This window comes from Grammomys surdaster, unplaced genomic scaffold (genome assembly GCF_004785775.1).
Source record: "Grammomys surdaster isolate TR1022 unplaced genomic scaffold, NIH_TR_1.0 125600, whole genome shotgun sequence".
NCBI lineage: Eukaryota > Metazoa > Chordata > Mammalia > Rodentia > Muridae > Grammomys > Grammomys surdaster.
Window position 1 is genome coordinate 236072 of NW_021620443.1, and position 9731 is coordinate 245802.

Below are 9731 nucleotides of genomic sequence, written 5' to 3' on the forward strand. Positions count from 1 at the left end.
CACACACACACACACACACACACACACACACACACACACACACACACACAGAGGCCCTGAGGAAGAGAGAGGGCCATGCCACACCAAGAGGATTTTAAACTTTTTTTTTTTTTGTAAAATTAATAAATGACATCATTCCTCCTGCTGGTAAATGCTATTTTTAGCATCATTTTAAAAGGAGGATGTGTTTCCTAATAATTCACTGAACCAATTTCTTCTTGCATGTTATGCCAAGGCGGACATCTCTGAGTATACTTTGATTTGTTTTTTTCAGAATATATTCTTAAAATGGAAGTGTTGTGACAGAGGGGACTCAAATTGAGTACGTTTGATTCCTACAATCTTTCCTCCCCCTTTTCCAGAGGATTGCTTAAGCTCCAAGGGGAGGGACTTGATGGAGACCTACAATTTAGATTCCATGTCTGCATAATGTCTGGCTTCAGGTCTCTGCGGTTGTTTCCATCTGCTGCTGGAGGGAGCTTCTCTGATGGTGACTGGATAAGGTGCCTATCTATAAGTATAGCAGAATATCATTAGGAATCATTTCATTGACTGTTTTCCTGGTCATGTTTGGCTCTATCCTAGGTCTCCATGCTAAACAGTCTGCAGTGACCCCAGCTATCCACATGATATAGGGTATAGGTTCTCTCTTAAGTTAAAGCAAACATTGATTAGCCGCCCCCATAAGAAGTCAGAGGGGATAGAAGGCCCCAGGGAAACATGGCCCACTGAATCAACAGAGAAGGAAGCAGCAAGCATGGGGCCTGTATGGGTTTGCACTATATCCTCTGCATATGTTATGGCTCTTAGCTTGGTGTTTTGTGGGACTCCCAACAGTGGTAGCCATCTTATTTCTGACTCTTCCACCTGCTGGCAGAACTCTTTAACTCCTGTTGGGTTGCCTTCTTCAGTCTCAAGTGACAGTTAGTTGTCCTCTCTTGGAACTCTGCTCTTTTCTGAAGAGGAAAAGGAAGAGGAGTGGATTCGGAGGAGAGGACAGGTAGAGGGAGCTAGGAGGAGTGGAGGGAGGGGAAACTGTGGTTGGGATGTATTGTATGAGGGAAGAATCTATTTTCAGTAAAAAATAAAATATGTAAAAAAATTTAAAGTATGTTTGATACTTATTATTAAAATAAGCTCTAGAATCTCCATACAGTTTATATTTCCATCAAAATGAGTTCCACGTGTCCAACACTATTATTGCCTTTAAATGATTTTGCTGATTTGATAAGGGATAATTTCTATGGAATACATTTCTCTGCTATTCCCTTGTGCCTGTGAAGTAGCCCATGTATGTTCATAAATCACCACAGGTGGCAGTTACACACATTTCTTCTCCACTCACCCAAACACTCTATTCAGTGCACATGTTATGATAAGGCATGTTTTTTCTCCAATTGTAAGTATGAGCTTGTAAAAGGCATCTGTCTTTTCACTGATGGTATTTGCATTTTTCTTTCCAGTGTTTTTACCCCACGTATAGAAGTACATCAAATCTTTCCCCACACAGTATATGTGTAGCACAATGTAAATATATTATTATTTATTACTCCTCTTTAAGAGAGAAATGATGTCACATCTAGAAGTCGGTAGCACTGCTAACTTGTCTTTCATTGTCAATAACTGTAACCTTCATCTCAAGAGTAATTGACAGTTTCAGATGATGCCAACAAACCTGACCATTTCAAATACAGCACCTTCCAATCTATGCTACAACCATTTACCATAAAGGCTTCTGTGTTGATGAAAACATGCATCTTAAAGAATGAAATAGCTCTTCAGCTCAATTATCCAATCAAGTATAATGTCTATTTTGCAAAAAAAAAAAAAGATATATCCATTGATATTAAGGATAATTACTCTGGTTCTCAGTCCCACAGAACAGGCATGCTGGCCAGAGAGGATCAAATTGTAACATCTCATAAAACCAAAGGACACATGGTTTTGTATATTGACAATGCTGGTGTGGCGATGCACATTACAACCAATGTCACCTTCCACAGGACAGCAGGGCACAGTTTACCGGAGGTTTTTCTTCTGTTCTTTTCTTTCTCAATGATGCAGAAAATAATAGCATGTCTTCCAACTGCTGACGTCCAGTGCAATGAAGGGTGATCCATGTGACATATGAGCAAAGCACAGAGGCTATCATGGGCGAGGAGACAGCGTCGTTCATTTCTGTAGCTATTAGTTCATTTTGGTTAAAGGCTGAGAGCCTACCATACAGGCTTTAATGCCAGCCTAACCAGATCTTAAATGCTGGGGAAGAGAAGGAAGCTGGAGCTGCTTGACGCACAGTTGAACACAGGAGAGTGACAGCTGTAGACCATGGAAGGACATTGTCGTAATACATGGTTTCTCAAAAATCAATGTGACGGTATTTATTTTTTTAATACACCGAGACATTCCTGGACATTTGCCTTACGGCCTGAAATCAGGGCTTTGATGGAAAATATTGGATTGTTTTGGACACAACATTTGTATCTATCGATTGTGATTTGTAACAATTAATGAATGCTCAGATGTAACAGTTAAACAGAATACTTCTGCCCTACAACATGATACCAGGATTGATTTTCTTCCAAGCATTTAAAGTGATGTGAGCATTACAGCTACAGAGATGTAAGGAGAGAAACTTCAGAGTGTGAAGTGAAATAGATGCCAGAGGTACTAATTCCGAAACGTGATGGAAGATCCCACCATGGTAGCGTTAGAGACACTTAACCAGTGTCACCCATGCCTGGGCTTCCGGCTTCCTATGTGACTTGGGAAGATGCAGGAGAGGCAGATAGAGTTTAGCATGGCCATTTCACAGTAACATCACTAACCTCACTAAGGAGAGAAGATGCTACAGAGTGACAGGAGTCTATAAGGGACTGAGATCCATCTCTGGTCAAGTTAGGGAAGGGAAAGGTCCATGAACTCCAAGGTGAGACTCATAAGGAGGTGATAAAAGGAAGCTAAAGCATATTCCACAGAATGGGACAATTCTGCTAAGGCAAATGGCAGGGAAGGTGGTGTTTGGGACAATGGCATTTAGTTATGGTGGAATATTACCTGGGAACTTTGGGGATAGCAGTGCCTGGGCTCAGGCTTCCTACCTAGCTAGAAACGTATGTGGAACCAGCATTGTGTTCCTCCCCCATGGCTCAGAGAGTGGGCCCACATGGTGATGTGTAAGCTTTTGTTTGGTGATTCTGATGAGCAGTCAGAAATGAAGGACTCTTGGATTTCACTGAAGTTCAAGGGCAGAGAGAGGAGTTAGAAAATAGCATCATTATCTGGAAGGAAACAGAATCCCAGTCACCACGCTTAGGACCCCTGCCTGGTGACTCAGAGGGTGACTGTGGCTCTGAGAAACTCAACAGGGGGCACTAAAAACTATGACACAGTAAATAGGAGTATCCTCTTCATCCTAGGTCTATGAAAGGAAGGATCAAAGGAAAGAGACACTCGGGAGCCCAGGAAAGGTATCCTAGAGGAACAACTGGGATAGAGTCTCAGAGTAATATAAACACTTCCAGAAACACAGCTCCACGCATGGAATGACAGTATGAGGAAGTCCAAATCTGACATGACTAGCTTCCCAGAGAGCAGAGTCAGGAATGGGGCAGAGAAGGAACATTTGGAAATGACAGTGGGGTAGTGGGTAAATGGATGCAGTCATAGGTAACCATAGAGATTGTTTCCAGGTCCCCAAAGGTACTGACAGATGTCCTAGCCCTGTGCTCTCAGATTTTTTTTTTATTGCAGTGTGAGAACATGAGTGGGAGAGGGGGGGAATGGCTTCCTTTCTTCAAGGTTTCAGGGGTCTCAGTCTGTTGCCTTGGGGTATGGTAAGCAGTTTGTTTTGATGGGAAACATGTGACCAAGGAAGCTATGTCCTTTACAATGGCTGGGAAGCAAAGAGAAGGAAAGGGGGGATAGGGTCATTGTGTCCTCATCAAGCATATGGTCCCAGTAATACCAGTCTAGCAAGCAAACCTTTAACATATGATCCTTGGGATTCAAACCAGAAGAGGCGGCCTGTGACTCGTGAGCAACTAATGTACAGTGTCCTGCAGTCTTCAAGCCACTCGAGATTGTTCATAATACACAACACAATGTAAGTAGCTGTTAGATGCTTGTTCAGAGACTAAGGACACAAAAAGAAGTCTTCACATGGCCAGTGCACATGTAATATTTTTATGTCACAGAGGGCTGGATGTATAACCAACAGTGCTAAAGACCATGTGAGAAGTATAGCCTGGCTTCACGAGGCAATGGGGAACCCTGGAACTTCTAAAGTTTTGCTAAATTAAAAAATAGTTACATAACTTTCCCCTTCTCTTTCATCCCATGTACCTACTCCTCTCTCCTAGTTTCTCAAAATATCATTCCCCCTTCTCTTCCTCCCTCTCCCTCTCCCTCCCCCCCCCTCTCTCTCTCACACACACACACACACACACACACACACACACACACACAAACACACACACACAGACACAATTTGCCTAAATATATAAATACAATCTGCTGATTCTTTTTAGTTTTATGTATATTTGTATGGTTTCAGGGCTGACCACTTGGTACTGGATAGTCAATTAGGGGGCACACATCCCTGGGGAAGACTATTTCTCCCTCTTGCAACAGTCTTTAGTTGCCTGGTTTTCTTTGTTTTAGGTGGGACCCTAAGACAGTTTTTCCACTTCCTCTTCCACAATGTTTTATGAGCCTTAGTGAAGACGTAGTGTTACAGATATATCAAGTGGGCGTGGTCTTTGCATTTCGACTGGTTGTGGTCTTAGTAATGGTCTCCTTCATTTGCAAGAGAATTTTCTTTGATAAAGGTAAAAGCTATACGTATCTGTGGTTTAAGGACAAATATTTGCACGCAGAGAGGAATTTTTTGCTGGCTTAGTATAGTAAAGTAGTGAGTGTAGTTCCCTTCTAAGATTCAGGATGTCAGGAGTCCTGGGGAGTTGCCTGGGTTTCCAGTACCAGGCATGACTTCTCTCTGTTGATTGGGCCTTACATCCATTTAGACAGCTGTTGGTCAAGTCCAAGATATGAGCCACTGTTGTACCCTAAGGGTTATCTTGCTGTACTGATCATTGTGGTTCATGGTATCCTAGTCAGGTAGGACTATTGGTTGCTTCCTTCTTTAGAAGTCTGAATATTGCCTTCTGCTATTGTGAAAGCTGTAACTTTTAGGAAGAATGCTTTTAAGTTCTATCCAGCTTTGGTCCTCCATTTAAAAATGTCTAAACTGTCATGATATATAAAGAGTTAGTATCTGTGAAGGGAATTTTGATGTGAAGTTAATCAAGACCAGATTAACCATATTTTCTGCATGCTTGTAGCCATGAAGATTGGGGTTGAGGGATTCCTAATCATGACACCCCTCCAAGTGTTAGGATGCCCCAGGCTTTATATTGACTTTGGCTTGTGCTGTGTGAGCTCATTACTAACACTCCATACTAAAGAACACAGTCTTTTTCGACAGTTACTTGTTATATTGCTCAGGAATAAGCCCGACTTTCTGGATTGATTCAGCCTGATTCAATGTTAAAGCCCCATTAAACTGCTGGCAAATAGGGAGGTGGAGATTCTGATTTTTGTGTGTGTGTGGGATTGGGAACAGGCTACATTTCCATGGTGGATGTGTGAGAAAGCAAGGGCTATTTCTAATAGCAGCCACCCTGGCAGGAACAGAGGAGGAGTGGGGAACAGTTACAGGAGTTACTCTTCCTGTAACTGGCTGCTCTGTTTTATGTGGGAAAGTCTTCACAGGCCTTTCTGCACTGGGAGGTTGTGAGCTGGGGCCTACAGCCCTCAGAATGTGGCAGTCTCAGTAAGATGTTTGCAAAGCATCTCTGTTGAGAAATACAGAACACCATATGCAAGATGGATCAGATCTATCCTGGCCATGCCTGGAACAAGGACCAGGCAAAGGAGAATATGATGATAGGCACATTTTATTTAACTCAACATAAGCAAAACCTTTTACTTAGAGTTTCCCAGCAAAGGAATAGGCTCTTGTACAAGGCAAGCTCCCCATTCTCACATGAGCCCAAGAAGATGTCTGCTGGCTGCTTTTTATGGCTGCTGTTTTAGAAGGCATTCCCACACAGAGACCCGGACAGAAGGTAGATTTGGTTATAGGACAACTTGTCCATTACAAGGACTGCAACTCATGTCAAAGTCCACAGAGCCTTTAGTATCCCAGTATTACTTTATTTGGAGGTAGTGGGTCAATAAGATAAAAATGTAGGGGTTTGTTTTCTATTTTGTTTGGTTGGAATAAATTCTCACTCTGTAGCTATGGTTGGTTCCAAACTCACTAGATAGATCAGGCTGGCATCTAACTCACAGAGCTCAACCTGCCTCTACCCCACAAGCACTGGGATTAAAGGTGTGAACCACCATGTCGAGCCTAGGATGCATTCTTTAAGGTGAGTCCCAATACAATGTAACCAGGATCTTTAGAAGATGAGGAAATTGGAGCACAGACAAGCACAGGGAGAAGATGGCCACCAAACACTAGGGGAGAGGCTTCTGTGATGGCTAACCTTGGCTGTCCACTAGGCACCTGCAACATAAACATCTTATCTACAAGGGCCTTTTCAAAGAGATGTAACTAGTCAGAGAAGACTCATCTTGAATGTGGGTACCATTCCATAAAACAAGAACTCAACCTGAATGCAATGGAGAAAGAGAGCTAGCCAGTGTATCCATCTCACTGCTGTCTGCTGTGGACCCCATGTGACCAGCTGCCTCATCCTGAAGTTATCCCAGCTCCCTCACCATGATGGATTGTACTCTCAGACTGTGAAACAAAATAAACCCTTCTTCCCTTGGTTTGCTTTGCCAGGTCTTTTGTCAGCGCCATGAGTAATGTAAACAGTATAGCCCCAGAGATACCAACCATTTTGATGTCCTGATTCCGGTCTAGAAAGCCACTAGAACAGTAACACAGTAAATTTCTGTTGTATAAGCCACCAGTTTGGCTTTTATACTTGTACTATTTTGAGCTTTCTATTTGATTTGAAAAAAAAAAATTAAAAGTTCATTCCCTGGAGTCCAGGATAACAGTAAGGATAACAAACCTTGGCATTTAATATTGAAGCAGGAGCCTTGGGTTGCAGCTGCATATTACTTAGCTTCTTCAATAATTGAAATAGGAGGCTACTACCAAGAGGAAATCACTGGCAGGATATATTCATTCATTAATGATACCTGTTATGGCCTTTCTGTATGCCAAGAGCATCAAATAAAAGCCACAGGGAGTCAGCTGGCCCATTTGCAAAATGCGAAGCTGTTGCATCCGCCAACTGGCGTCATGCAACAGAAGGGTAGGGCAGAGTATCCAGGAAGGTAGCTACTATATACTTGGGTATTAAGATGTGGAGGACATTGGCCTTTCCCTGCAACCTTATAACTAAAATTAATAAGCAGAAGTTTCTAATGCTGATTTTAGATCAATTTTGGAGGACTTGTCAAATTTTCAAGGTCTACAGAACTGAATATGTCTTCCATTAAGAGTGGGTATGTTTGTAAGTAATAGTGTATCGTTTTTGTGGGGATGTTCTTCAGGGTCAGGTGTCATGAGAAAAAGAATGACGGTCACGGGCCTGAGTTCGTAGGCTCAGCGGGTCCTAGCGAGGTCAATATGCCGGTCGCCAGAAGCTGGGTTTGTCGCAAAACCTATGTGACCCCACGGAGACCCTTCGAGAAATCGCGTCTCGATCAGGAGCTAAAGTTGATTGGAGAGTATGGATTCCGGAACAAACGTGAGGTGTGGAGGGTCAAATTTACCCTGGCCAAGATCCGTAAGGCTGCCCGGGAGCTGTTGACACCGGACGAGAAGGATCCTTCGGCGTCTGTTTGAAGGCAACGCTCTACTGAGGCGGCTTGTTCGCACTGGGGTGCTGGATCAGGGCAAGATGAAGCTGGATTACATCCTGGGCCTGAAGATTGAGGATTTCTTGGAGAGACGGCTGCAGACCCAGGTCTTTAAACTGGGCCTGGCCAAATCTATTCACCACGCCCGTGTGCTCATCCGCCAATGTCACATCAGGGTCCGCAAGCAGGTGGTGAACATCCCATCCTTCATTGTTCGTCTGGACTCCCAGAAGCACATTGACTTCTCCCTCCGTTCTCCTTATGGTGGTGGCCGTCCAGGCCGAGTGAAGAGGAAGAATGCCAAGAAGGGCCAGGGCAGTGCTGGAGCTGGTGATGATGAGGAAGAGGATTAAATTAACACCCTGCTGCACTGGAGGGTTAAGTTTTCCAGTTGACAAATAAAACGGAATTGATACTTTAAAAAAAAAAAAAAGAAAAAGAAGGACAAGAGCTTCCCAATATGGTCCTTCTGCAGTGTTGGAGGACAGCTAATTTTGCAATGGGGTGATAGAATGATGGGTGTAGAGAGATCTGTTAAGACATCATAGAAATAACTTAGTACTATAGGTCTTTGTGTGTCTATTTCGGGGGGAGAAAAGGAAGAACAAGTCACAGTTCAGAGACTGTTCTGTCCTTTCTGGACAGCCATTCTGCTAGCTTCTCTATGAAATCTGACTGTAAGGACTCATTGACTTATGTCCTCCCTGGAATGTGGCCTTGCTCAGCCAGTGGTGAACCCAGCAGGAAATGGGAAGGAGAGGCGAAATGGCATTTACTCCCTGGTCTCTCTTCAACTACATGACTTCTCTCAAAGTGGCCCCCCCACCCCCCGTCAATTCTCCCCTTTCCACATTCATACTAAGCCCAGGCTTTGGGGTAGCCAGAGTTGCACCCCGAACCCCGTGAACAACCGCAGCCACTCTTCTGCCCTGTGCCCTATCATCAAGAGTCTGTTCATGAAGTGTCCTTCCTGAGTGGCTTCAGTTGATCCTGTCATCCATTTTCTTTCTTGCTCTCCCTGATCCACACAAACTGCATGGCAGGGTTGGGTCAATGACAAATGGCACCCTGGTGTTTGGTTAGTGACAAACTTTCTACAGAGTGGTGCATTTTAACATGTGTATTACAGTGAGATAGGATGCTGTTTTGTGTGTGGCCAAGAGGAGCCAAACTCCCCCAATCTCTTGGGCTTTTCCCTAAAATTCCATCAACAGCAAGGATTCAAGAGTGAGACTAAGTTTGGAAATCTCTGACACATACAAAGGGACATAGAAAATCTGGAATAAAGAAAACTCTCCTGATTTTAATTGTGGGTTTAAAAAAAAAAAAACCTCAGATTCGTTCTCAGTCTTTGTACAAACCTCAAGTAACCTGAGTTTGGCCAATTCCATGCACTGTGACATCATAGCGTAGCATAAATGGAGTATTGGCACCATTCCATTTAGCTTAATAAGTCTGCACGACTAACAAGGTAGTGTGGGTTGGTGTCTAAAAACATCTATTCTGCTGCCTAAATTATTCAGGTAATCTGTCTGTAATCGAATCAGCTGGATAGTGGCCAAATCTCTACTTCTCTTTGTATTACCCAGGACCAAGAATGAATGTTAATAGGGGGTGGGTAGGGCTTCAAATTCCGTCCTCAAAAGATGCTCTAGGACATAGCCTCTCATAAAAACGTCTGAAGCCCATAGGAGTCTGCAGGGAAATTCTTTTTCTGATGGCTCTCTGATCTGAGATCCAGACAACCTGTGCACCTCAAAGCTTCAAAGCACAGGGACTTTGATAGGAGTTAACTCTAGAAAATAAGGAAGGACTAAATTGTGTGAATGCAAAATTATTTTCTTCCC

General features: G+C 43.3%; 1 pseudogene; it reads left to right on the forward strand.

Annotated features, from left to right (window-relative positions):
- Nucleotides 1-7637: 7637 nt before the first annotated feature.
- On the forward strand, nt 7638-8237 carry LOC114638412 (annotated as a pseudogene).
- Nucleotides 8238-9731: the final 1494 nt, after the last annotated feature.